This window comes from Corvus kubaryi, unplaced genomic scaffold, assembly GCF_017639235.1.
Source record: "Corvus kubaryi isolate FWS band 111438036 unplaced genomic scaffold, C.kubaryi_AGA036_p1.0 137, whole genome shotgun sequence".
Lineage (NCBI taxonomy): Eukaryota > Metazoa > Chordata > Aves > Passeriformes > Corvidae > Corvus > Corvus kubaryi.
Genome location: NW_024580671.1, coordinates 2,111,782 through 2,125,577, shown reverse-complemented (window position 1 = coordinate 2,125,577; position 13,796 = coordinate 2,111,782). Strand labels below are relative to the sequence as shown.

The following is a 13,796-nucleotide window of genomic DNA, read 5'->3' as shown; positions in this document are numbered from 1 at the left end:
CTTAGAATACTACAAAAATATACTCCTTTATACCAAACAAAACCACTATGGACTTAAGTAAGGTTAGAATTACCCCTGTTTGAAAAAATTCATATGTCATAAGAAAACAAATACTAAGAGGGGTGGCACAAATAACTTTGCTAAGTGTAACTTCCGACATGAATACATCTCAATAATGAATAATAGATGCACATAGAATCCCATTTATTTCTACAACTTCAAACCAGCTATGGAATAATATGAATTTGCTCAAAAATAGCTGAAAGAAAATCAAAAGCACACTTGCACACTCCCTCTTCAATTCACATTCCTCCCAACAATGTCATATTTGCCACAAATTATGTAATCATAACATACAGATAATTTTCCTTCATTCCATTGGACAACATGTGTAACCTTACCTCCCTGTCAGGAGGTGTAAACTTAAACATCTCCATTAATCAAAATTATTGTCAAATTTAATAGCTTTGACCAGGGTCACTCTGCAGTACTGTCAGCTGTAAGTTACACGCACACTATAAATTTCAGTGCAAGAGATTAATGAGAAAAGTTTGGTTTCTCATTTGTAAATTAGACCCTAGGTCTTCTAGTGCCTATGATCATCTTGTTTATGATAATTCGTAAACTTCAGGACTTCAAGAGCAAAAGCATTTTACAGAATTGGGTAGTATTTGATCAAAATCTTTGTGATAGTACTACTATCTGTCATTTCTATTAACCTTTTCCATGAACAGGTATCCAAAAAATTATGAACTGTTTAGATATGCTAAATGTTACATTAGATGGTTTAAGTGGATACTGTTAGGGAAGAAGCTATAAATACTCACAACAGCCTCTTTTCTTCCACTCACTGAATTTCAGCTGTGATCTGAGTTGAACCAAAATCCATCAAGGGCCATTGAAATATAGCATATGTGGCTCAATACTGAAATGTACGTGCATGGTTTCTACCAAGCAAAGAGCAACTGGGATTTTCTTCAAGACACTATCATTGCTTGTCTTACCAGCTTTCTTCATTTTCTTGAGACACTTAAAAAGTAACTGGTGGGAATACCAAGGAGTCCAAAGTTTTTTATTTAGTCTCTTTCAGCTGATGACCATAATTCCACTACATATGGAACTCAATGTAATAGCCCTGGTTGTAGGGCTGCATAAACAGACTGCTTTGGGTCTCTTTCTCGTTAAACTGCTGATGAGTTGGGTAAAAGTGCATAGCTGAAATTGTTCCATGTTCCCCTTTCCATTAGATTACAGAGTGTAGATTTAGGCAATTGCTCATCTACAACCAGAGACCTTTGCTCTGTGATTCTCCTTTGAATTGTTCTTCAGTATGTATGTGGTGCAACAAGGAAGGAGAGAGAAAGAATAAATGGATACTAGTGTCAGCAAAGATGTGAACCAGGCTGAGTTATGGCATTTTTTAGATTAAGATGTCTTGTTTTATGGGTGCATTGCTGAGAGTGACTGTTTGGTGGAGGGCAATGGTTTCTACAACTCTAAGGAGAAAAGAGAATTTTATTACGAGAACATCAAGTGAAACCTTTAGATGGCTAGATAACGATTGAAAGGATGGGGTTATTTCTTTATTATTTACTTATACCCTCATACATATCCATTACTCTTAGTAGCTTTAGCCACAAATGTTCCTTTTCTTTTCTATCTCATTTTAGCTTTGTAAAATTTCTGCAAGTCTCATGATAAGCAAAAGACCCATAAAATAAATTTTTAGAATGGGCATTAATCCCTTACAACATTTTTTTTTTTCTAAATTCTTTAGCAATCTGCCATATAACTTAGATGGATGAGGGCATGCAACACAAAAAATTGTGTCACCTATTCATTTTAAAAAGGAATAAACTCTTAGGAGATCAATGCTTAGTGAGTAGTTTCATGAATGTTTTAGGTAGAAGAATCAGACATTTTTATTGCAATCTACACTTCTTCAAGTCCTGCCAGCATTACTGTAATTTATTTCCTAGTAAGAAGCCGATATCTTGGAAAAAAACTTCCAGGAAACATTATTTTAAAGAATTATAGTCAACAGTACTGTGTGTTAGAGGCATATCAATATTACAATATCCTAGAGATGGATAAGAAATTTGACTGGTATCAGTAGTGAGAATCAGGAAATTGTAAATATACAACAGAGGATTCGCAGGGAGGAACAACTACTTAGGGAAGCTACTTATTAACTAAGAAGGGTTTTGACACAAAATCAAAACAAGCACAGCAAACTTGCATGTTTTCCATTATAATATTCATTTAAACACTCAGTCCACAGCCAGTGAGACTTCAGGTACTTCGGGCTTGATGCTGAAGTGTGATTGCTTTGCTCACACATAGCAACCAAACATAGTCACTTTTAGACAAGACCTGCAGCAGCCTGGGAAGAAGTTGCACAGAAATCCATGTTGGTATCCATAATCAGAGCAGCAGGACAATGGATTACTGATTTTTACTGACCAGATACATAGTCACATCATACTAGTTATTCTGCATAGTAGAATGGTACAGAACTCTAACAAGTGTTATCCAAATCACTAGAAGTGCAATTCCTCTCTTCAGTATATTTGCTTATTAACCTCTATCAGCAGCCGACCGTCATACTGGATGGAACGGCAAAATAACGCAGAATTAGCACATTATAAAAAATGTTCATCACGAAAAGAATTAACAAACACATTAAAATGTGTTAGTAGTTCACATCATCCGTGCATTAATGTAATGCTTCCTCCCTGTATTATTTGGATTACTCCTTGTGGCATTTTGCATTTTGTCAAGCAGTGTTTTCTATGCCCAAAACACTGTTGCTAATTTTAGTAATCTACATAGATATCTGCAGTGCCTGTACTGAAAATGACTCCCTGGAGAAGATAGTGTTTATCAGTGATGATGAAAGATGGGACAACACTATATATTTCACTGGTTTGGCAATAAGCATAGTATAGAATTTGCATACCAATGATTTGCAATATTTACTTATCTTTCATGCAGATAAACATATCTTTTTTGTATTATCAAATTAATATATGCTTTTGAATTTTTTTCCTAAATTTTCTTCTAGAGTTTCAACAACTTTATATTAACTTCTTCATATAGCATCTTTATCATCACCTCTATGAACTATACATATATATATGTGTAACTTAGTGACCTGTAAGTATGAGTCACTAAGTCAATGTATCCATACAATAGAAAACAATGAGGTTTCCCCATGTATAAAACTGACATATGTATATTATTATTTTATTTTTTTTTTAATTTCACAATTCCCCCCAAAATATATTTGAAAATATTGCAACTTAAATTAGAATTAAAAAAATCTTCTAGGTTGAATCTATACTTATTGGTTTCATATGAGGGTGTCTACTGACTGTAAATTTCTTATATCAGGTAGGTAGAAAGTAAAATCCTTCATTCTGATAATTTAAAAAGTAATTTAAAAAACAGATTAATTTCTATTTCACATTGATTTCTAGTCACTTGCAAACTTTAACTCTTAAAATATGTTTGGAGATTAGAGTACTTTACAATCAATACATTTTGGGGCATATTCATCCATACAAGAAGCCCTTTCTGAATGAACCTGAAATTTGAAGTCAACGGCACCTTCATTAGCTCACTGTTTTGCCACTCCAGACAGCTAAAATTTATCTCATTATAGCTTTCCAAAAATATTTAAATATCTAAATATAGTGATGTAGTTATGTTGATAAACAAAGGTGTTAATATCTTTGCAAGTTAAGGTGTATTTTTGGAAGTACATTCTGACCTAATCTATGAGGTGGTCTTCTAGTAAGTTGTACAATTGCCCAGTCAGTATAGAGATCTTCTAAATCAGACAATAAGACATGCTAACCACCATGAAGAGTTAGCAGCTGGCTAAAGAACAGCAAACCAAAACCAGGAATAAATAGTTGTTTTAACAAATATTTCTTGGTTAGCTTTTAGGGAACCTGTGCTTTTTAGTATATTCCTAGGTGTATAATCTGGAAAAGGTATTAAGCAATGACAAAAATATAATTATATCAAAACTATTTAGAAAGGTTAAAGTTGACAGCAAAGAGTTGCAGAATTGCCTTATGATACTAAGTAACCGAAACATAAAATGGCAGAAGAAATTCAGTATAATCAGTGTAAAGAAAAATGATGGGAAAAAGTTAATTTGTGCATATATATGGAAATGAGTTCTAAACTAATATCCTACAAAAAGAATTAGGGTCATTATGGTTAATGTTATGAAAACAGTTCTTAGCAGCAATTGAAATTGTGAGATATTAGAGAAGAGGAAAAAACTATACAAGAAAATCATAAAGCATTACTGCAATGTTTCATAATTTTGTCATTTCAATGTATTTTGAATGCTGAAGATCTTTCAGGTCTCCCCAACTAAAAGAAAAAGGTATAAGTAAAAAAGAAGTGTGAAAAGACTTAGGTATAAAGAGATGTTAAATTAACTGGGATTCTTTACCTGGAAAAGTAAATTAATGGAGAAGAATATATGATTGCAATAGAGAGAGATAAGAGTTATTCATTATTTCCCACAATATGAAACCCGAAATAATCCAAAGAAATATTCGAGAACTTTTCTTGAACTGAACTGAAATTTGGAGTTTTTTTCACTCATGTGCAAATGAATTGTGAAACTTCTTGGCAGCATGCTGTGCCAATATAACTGCTTTTGCAGTTATTAAGTGATATCAAACAGAAGGATGTAGAGACAAATTCCAGTTCAGAAGGCACTAAACTACAGAATGTCAGAAGCTGTGAGGTTAAACTGAGTGAAGCATTAATTTATTCTCACATCCACAATTGACCACTGTCTAAGATCTTGAAGTAGAAGTCTTTTATCTTGCCCATTATCGTTGCTTTTATGATTATTTCACAGTCTGATCCTTTCTTGAAGTTAAGCATTTGACTTGTGCATTTTTGATATGGGCCTGTGCATGAGTAAAATTAATGAACTGAAAACCATGAAATTTGGATGGCTCTATCTGCAGACCTGCAAAGTACTTGTATCTTGTTTTTAGCTATTGTTAATTGGATGACAATCCTGAAGAGTCATAGTGCTACAGAGAGTGATAGAGATGAGAGTGAAAGACAAGGCCCACATAAACGATTAGCAAAATTCTTCCCTTTGACATAAAGTTACAATCTGAGTAAAAAAACTTGATTTTCTTAATATATGCCATTCAAAAGATGTATACATTGCCATGGTAAGTACTGCATTCTGATTTATGTTTTAAGATTGTCAAAAAGCTGAACACATGAGCTAAGAGAAATTCAAGTTTGTAGAAGTGGCAGATTTTTTTTCTCCCCAAAACCTGCAGAAGAGACACAAAGTACAGCTTCAGAGTTTCCTGTGATTCCATTCAAAGTATTCCTGCATGTTTGAAATGTTTTAGCCTGTGTAGCTGAGAAAGATAAACTAGTATTGACTCAGGTATTCTGTAAGAAAAGAGAGAAGTAAAAGACCTAAAGGTTTGCTATGGCATTTATTCCATCAGTTCAGAGTTGTTCCCTGATGTGTATTTCAGGCATTGGACTACTTTGTCTTGAAAGACTGAGCAATAAGTTGATGTACTATGTATTACAGCGAATACTATTTTATGGTTTGAAATTAATCTATATATTAAAAGCATTACCCGAATTAAAAGTATTATTTCAGTCACATTTTTCTTGGAAATCCCTCCTTGCATGTTCATCAAAACCATGCAGATTGCTATTCTGGAGGAAAATAATAGCAACAGATATATTTTTTTAAATAAATTAAAATGCTTTGTCATTATATACTTCTGAACTCTTAGACTTTTAGCATGAGTTTTAACATGTTATATTTGTTTTTACTCCTTGTGCATAAGGGATTCTGAGATTGAATTTTATGTTAAGATCCCACAGTATTTATCTTACTGTTATTAAATCTGGTTGAAGAGATACAGAAGGATAATGTTTTGTTTTGTTTTTTAAAGCACTAAAGAACAAAAAATGACGCCTATGTTGCTACATCTATACATGCCAATCATATTGATATATCTTCCCCAGATTGAAGAACACTAACTGGTTCTAGCCTATTGCACCTTGCTCTTCTTCATGTGCTATCTGCCAAGAGAAAGTAGGTTTCATGTATAATGAAGTCCGTCCTGTGTGGGTCTCTTTTCCTATTAACAGTCCAAGACAAAATATAATAAAAATAAATAATTCATCCAGGATAATATAAGCTCCTGATTCCCAAGGACCTGATCTAGCTGAGACAAATCAATAAACCAGTATTTCCTCCAGCAGCACATAAGAGAATGATAGTAATGGTCCTTTTACAAGGTAAAATAGCAGTGGTGTGTTCAGTAAACAGGCCTTTCATATGATTTCTAGGGTTGACATCATATCTGTAAAGTTAAATTTTATGAAAGGTTGTAGGTTAAAGAACTTTGTACATGTTCAAATTATTAATTCTATTCCCATCTTCCTTTGTAACAAGAATATGAAAATTTTCTTCAATAGAAATATGTTAAACTTCATTTTGGTTTAATACATTTTACTGCAGATTTCCTTTGATACATCTGGATTTTGAGATGTAGCCAGTACCTCAGACAAGAAAAGTACTTTTCAAAAAACCTTAAGAGTTTTCTATAAGAAGATTTCTGTGTTTCAGTTTGCATAGAGCAGCAATAGAACAAGGCACTTTTTACAGTGGCATATATTTATAGAACAGTTATTTACCAATATATTATAGAATATTTTTACATATAACAATTCAGAATATTTTTATAAAGTAACTTTGATCTAATAAAATGAAATGCTCTTAACTACACTGCCATTGAAAGATCAAAGGCAGTCACAGAATAAGTAGTCACTAAAGGATATAATTTGAAGACAACCGCATGGTTGTAAGTCACACAAAAGACAGCAGTGAATCGAGATACATCTACATAATGGTTGGATTCAATGATCTTGGAGGTCTTTTCCAATCTAGTGATTATATGAGTATTAAATGTTAATTCTGGCATTCACAGTAGCCCATTAGATCTGGATACATTTTTTTCTGGATCTAAATTCCCTGTTAAGAGACAGACAGTGTAACTTTTGTGCTTTTTCTTTATTCTCTCTCTTCAACACATCCATAGCCAGTCACCTAGAGATGTACATTGCACTGTGCTGTTCACATTAAGAGTGTCTGCAAGAGTTAATAATTAGCGGGTTCAGGCACAGACATTTTCTGCAGTTTTCACCTTATGCCCAGACTGTCCAGTTTTCTGCCAATTTTCAGAAGGCTCGTACACACAAAAAAATCAATATGGTCTCAGATGCTGAATACAGTAATCCTTATTTAGAGAGACATATGGAATAAATATGTTCAACAATGTCCTGTAAAAAAATCTACCTTTTACTTATTGGATACTTTACTTATACACACCTGACAATGCAATATACAAACACTGAGCATGCAGAATTCTTCAGAGAATTCTTAAAATGCTATATAGCTTGCACAGCATATCTTTGTCTATACAAATCCTGATTTTCAGATCAAACAGAAGGGAGAACATTTTTTTTAAGCTGCCTTTATTGCCATGCCAAAACCTTAATCTCCAAGGCCTTGTATAAAGCTGAACTAGTCAATTTGTAATTAAATCTTATAGGATACAGCAGTGATACTCGTTACAGAAAAGGCATTTTATAGTCAGCAATCTTATTTTCAACTAACAGGATGACACAAAAGTCACAGTTCACAGAAGTTTTATGTCTGTTATTTCATGCTGGAATAATGCTGCACAAACCAATTAGCCAGTATAATAATGTCAGGGTATACTTAGAGAAAAAAAAGGATCTCGCAAAATGCCTCTGACTTTCTAATATTTATAATGACCTGTGTATTACTGCGACAATAGTCTTACATTTGATGGGTTACTCTTTTGGAGTGCTAAGAAATAAATCTCATAAGGCACTAAGACTCTATATGATTAATATAGGATGGTGTAGCTACTGTTTCACAAATAACATTTTTCTTACAGTTGAAAAAAAATGGCCACAGTTCTAGAAAAACCAAAACTGAATAAAAACTATTAAGATTAAAGATTAAAATCTTTGCAACGTAAGTCCCTCAGATAATTCATCCATTAAGGTAAATAGAATGCAATAAATGAGAGAACACAATAGTTTTTTCAGGCAGTTGAATTAAGGCAGCAATGCACTGAGGGTAGCAGGAAGGTTCTTCATATCCATGAATGCTTGTTAGCATGACCTGGGGGGTTTTTTGGTTTCTTGGCTTTTTTTGTTGTTGTTGGTTGGTTGGTTTGGTTTTTGTTGTTGTTTTTTGTTTGTTTGCTTTGTGGGGGTTTTTTTGTTTGTTCATTTGTTTGTTTTGTGGGGTTTTTTTGGGGGGGGTGGTTTTTTTTCCTTTTTGTCTTTTTGTTTGAAAGACATCTCTCTCATTCAGGAGTATCACGGAAAAGGGAAGGAAAATGGGAAAGGAAGAAGACTGAAAGAGTGATGAAAGATTTGAAGGTAGGTGAATTTACTGCCTTAAATTTTGCTAAAAGTTCTGATTCCCAGAAAACTTATTTTATCAGATTATTGTAGATTTCCAGGTAGCTAAGATCTGGATATATTTTTGCAGAGGAGTGATGAATGTTTGCAAAGCACATCTATTATTCAAAACAATGAATAAGGATGCCACTAGATTCTCAGAAAACCATCAATTCTTGCAAGATCTACTAAAAATGAAGTTATAATATTCAGTTACATTTTTACAATGGCAAGTGAGTTTCAAAAATTATAAAACTAAATAAAGTGTGTAGGAAACTGTCACATGGCAAATCTTTGTCCTGTGACTACGTGACTTTTCTAGGAAGTTTTAAAGGTCTTCATAGTGCTGCATCTCTCTAAGCAATCTCAGTATCTGCAAGTATGAATGGAAAAAATATTTCACCTGACTACTAGCTCCTCTCTTTCTAGTCAGTGTGGAGGACATTTTCAGTCAAAATTTGTAGATAAACCTCATTTGGATATTCATATTGTCTCTCTCTTATCATGACAAGGAACTTACTTTAGACTTTCACTGAAATAACATATTTACATGACAATTTCTAATCATATTCTGCTATGATAGAGCAGGGACAATTTCCCACGTTTTAAATATTTGATACTGTTTTAATTGGCTGACCATTTCAGTTTCAAATTTTAAAAAAACAGTAATTTTTTATGTATTCAGAAAGGACAGCCAGGTATATTAATGAATATTAAAGAAGTCTTGCAGCAGGATGTATATGTTCTTTTCAACAGAGACCAACGAAATAAGTTGAAAAAATGAAATAAAATTAAAACAGTTTTCAAATATAGAATTATAGAAGAGGAATTGTATTTCATTCAGCAGGAGGTTTATACCTTCATTTATTATTTTCTTTAAACAAAAATGAAAATATCAGGCTTAAAGAAATAAAAAAAAAAAAAAAAAAAAAATGGAAACATTGCTGTGAAATTACCAGACAGCCCATCTTTCTTATGGCTTGTGGAGCACAAGAAGAAAATGGAAATCAGTCAGTGAAACATTAATTTCTACAACTAGGACTGAAATAGTAATTTCCTAAACTACTGCTGATGTTCCAGAGAACTAAGGAAACCATGTACACGTTTTTCCTTAAGTAGTAAGGTAGTTAGAGCAGAATAACTCCCTTTTCCTTGTGACTAGTTTCCTTTATTTTTCATGCATTACGTGGAAAGGAACACAACTAGGATAAGAAAATTAAAAAACCCAAATTCATCAGTGAAAGACAGAAACATTGAAATAGTATCTGTGATATTTAGGTGACATTTCCCAGATTAAAAATGCAAATAAAAATGTTAGGCAAAAATATTTTCATCTAAAAAGGAAAAACACTGTATGAATTACTGTGTATAGTTTTTTTTAGTATTCATTAAGTTTAGCACTACATGCTCAAAAGTCAACTAAGACAGAATATGTTATGTCTCTAAGGGGAAAAAATGTTGGTTTTTCATGTGATGCGATTTCCTGTTCAGTATTTGAAACTCATGTTTGACTTGCAAATGTTTAACTAGACATGAGATTCAGTTTTTTGTTCTTGAAAATGAATTATGAATTTAACAATTTAAAAATAATTATGTCTCTATAAATGCTTTTAAATTCTGTATTTGTCATCACTGCTTATTAGATAGATACACAAAGTTAAATTTCCAAGTTTAATTTAGAGATTTTTTCATTTAAATACTTTGATTTTTAAAATACTGATTTAATAATCTGTCTTTCATTAGGCCTTTATAAGTACTGATATTAAAAAATATTTTACAGTGGAAGTGGTGGGGAAGGAATAATTCTTAATCCATGCAGTACAAAGTTTTGCATTTGGTCTACAATATACTGTTCTTGTAAAATGGAAAGAAGCTAATTCCATATTGGTCTTATATTGTATTTTATTTGTGCTTTATTGCGTTAATTTCATATCACATGTTGGGAAATGGCAGTAAAATAAAGCATTTTTCTCATACCCATTCTAGGAGAAAAAAAGTAATTTGCAACAAAAAAGATGATCTAGTGACAAAGGAAAAAATTGCATCTATCTTTAATATATAGTAATTTCAACAAAAAGCTTTGCTAGCAGATACTGAAAAATTCATTAAGAATCTTGACACAACAAGTAGTGGCTATTCAGTGGCTACATCAGAGGTAGGCATAAACTATCCATGAATGGCTTTTTTCTATCTACATGATACTAAATAAAAATCAGCTTTTCCAAAATAATATTAGAAATATTAGAAAAGATAATCTCGTATAAAATCTCCTGAGTAGTTGGAGATTTCAGATGCCAAGTTCTTGCTATAAACAACCTGTCTGAATCAAGCATGTTCCATCCAGTAGCATAGTTCTGACGACCCCTGAATGTGACTTACTCCCAGTGCAAAGCAATTTAATGCTTTACTGCACATAGAACAGTATATATGAATACTTGGGGGAAAAAAAAAGCCCAAACAGATTAATTACTGACAGGTACATTTGAATATGACTGCTTCTAGCCCTTGTCTGTAGCCAGGCAAGATTGTTTCACCTCAGTTAAACGATAGAGACACATGGCAGGCTGCCTCTGCAAGTTCTCATTAGTCAAACCCAAAGCCTCCATTGCCCATTAGAGGAAAAGTCTCCCTATTATTTAAGGAAATGTGACAGCAATGGAGGTGAAGTTTTGGCAGGAAAGTCACCAGTGCATTACGAAGCTTTTTGCATTCTACAACTTTCACCAGCCTCTTTTCACTCTTTTGTCTGACAGCTCAAATGCCTCAGGGTTGTGGTCGTGGCAAAGGTCAAGAACATAACAGCAGGACTATAAAAAGAGATTCTTTCAGGGGGAGAAGCTGCCAAACACAAGTTTACTGAGCACAAGACAATGAGATGAGAACTCACATCTCAACAAATTTACCTAAGTAGTTACCATTACTTCTAAAAATACATAAAGAACCATAAAAATTATTTAGAACTTTTACATATTCTCTGAAGTCTAGTAAAACTAAGGAATATTAAAATACCTGTTATAACATAAATATTGGAAAGCATCATTTATGTTGGGAACAATTGTAAACATGCATAAATAATAAGTAGTCTGTTCCAAACTATTAATTTAAAATAGTAATAAAATATTTATTACTTATACCTAGATCACTTAATTCATATACAAATGTGTGCTTTATTAAAAACCCATTTACTTCAGCATGATGCTTAATTAAAAAAGAACTTGAAAATATGTTCTTCCTTTAATAAAGACAATGTTTACAATGTTACAGTGGTTGAGTTTAAAGCTAAGAAGTTTGCTATGTCTTTAATTATTTGCAATCAGTGGTAATAATAAGGTGAATTTGAATTACCTGTCACAATATCCAGTAGTACTCTTATCAGGTTAAGGAACAGGTTGGGTGTCTGACTGAAAAAGTCACAAGGCAAATTCCTGTTAAAACAAAGAAGACAAAGACAGTATCTTAGCTTCCTATTCCTTCAAATATTAATTTTTACACATACACATATTCTGTGTGTGCAAGGAATAAAAGAATTTAACAAGTATGAAATAGTTTGTGCATGCACATTTATTCAAATATGAGTTTGGCAATAGATCAAAGTGTTTATTGTCAATACCTGGCTCCTATTATAATGCACACATCACAAAAAAATCATACTCAAAAGCAAGTCATCCATTAAAAATTGTTAGGCTCAAACACCAATGATTTTAGATATATGTGTAGTTATATCAACATTTTGCATTCTTCAGATTGTATATTAAAACATATGATTCAAGCAAGAGTGGACTCAGCTCAGACGGATAAATAGTTTTTCTTTTTAAACTGGTTTTATAGGAATAACTTTTTCAACTGGTCCCCAGCCATATAAATACCTACTAAATATATTGCTGGGTGAGACAAGTAACATCATATTTAGAGACCTGTGATTCTTCTGATTTTCATTTTTAGATTTCATACATCTATTCAAAACTGGGTGAGATGTCTACATTGGAAAGCTTGGATGAAAAATTATGTATGTTCTCTTAAACATATATCTGTATTGTTCTGTATTGTTATGACTGCTAGTTAAGGAGACCATCTAAGGAAGTATATTCCATTATTCTATCTTTATTTATTGTGCATTCAGAAAAAAAAATAATAATTGTAAAGTATTAATAATTAATTTAAATTTGAAATATTGTCATAAGCGGTTTCAGGAAAAATAGCTGATTTTGCAGAGAGAAATTTAATTAATTTATCTTGAACTTTATTACCAAGAATTGATTTCTACTGCATTGCCTGGCAAATTTGTTATCTTAATTTTATATGTATACACTTCAGTATCTGTACAATCTAAATGGAACTTTTGGAAAAGTTAAAAACAATTTAACCAGAGTGACCATTACTGTTAGAATTTGCTGAAAAAATGTTTATCAACAAATTAGGTGCCCTGGAATCTACAATTACTGATAGCAATATGCAGATTGATTAGTCCTATTCAGTTGTAAAACTTCTTACAAATGCATGTTGCTTTCAGTGCCTTTATCTTATCTGCAATACCTTAAGAGAATTTTTTCACCTCTTTACTTCTTTTGTAGAGCTGATCCTTTCTAAGAAGTATACTTGAAAAAAACACATTTATAGCACATGCTCAGAAATTCCTGGAAATGTATTTCAGGTATTTCAATATTCTAAAATTTAAAAATTGTTCATGTGCCTTGTTTATCCTTGAGTATCATTAATCTATTTTCACAGTGCACATTTTATGCTGAGTAGACTAAAATGTGTTTAAAAAAAGGACAGATTAGACAGATTATAGATGTTTATATTTTTTAGTGTTTGCACATACACATTCAGATATTCATATATTCCTTAAAAAGATTTTACTTCACCAAATATGTCACATAACACACCTTCTTATATTATATAGGCAAGATCCTTACTTCTATGCCAAGAAATATTTTGGGAATATTCCACACTAATAAAAGCAGGAAATTCTCCTGCAGATATCATATATTACACACATTTCTGTATCTATGAATAGCTCTACCTTTATTTTTCTATCTATCTTTGTATATGTGAAAACATAGGTATGCATATAACTAACTTCAACAGGATGTGGAAGAAGCAAGGAAGTACTATCCCTCTCCTTTTCCTGTCATCATTAACATGGCTTTGTCTGGCACACTGTTTCCTCGTCTGCAGTATACGCACACTTACCCCACTCACTGAAAGTACTGTTACACACTTTGGAAATGTCTGAAGCTGATCTCTTTGGACCCTGCTACTTACTTATTTAGATT

At 32.5% G+C, this 13,796-nt stretch overlaps 1 protein-coding gene across 7 annotated transcripts in view; it reads right to left on the bottom strand.

Moving 5' to 3' along the window:
• Positions 1-13,796, bottom strand: part of MGAT4C (MGAT4 family member C) — a 336,587-nt gene that overhangs the window by 162,878 nt on the left and 159,913 nt on the right. For all 7 annotated transcript variants that reach the window (XM_042017617.1, XM_042017612.1, XM_042017619.1 and 4 more), the window contains exon 3: positions 11,866-11,945. The gene's annotated coding sequence lies outside the window, so the exon portion shown is untranslated. The remainder of the gene's footprint in view (positions 1-11,865; positions 11,946-13,796) is intronic.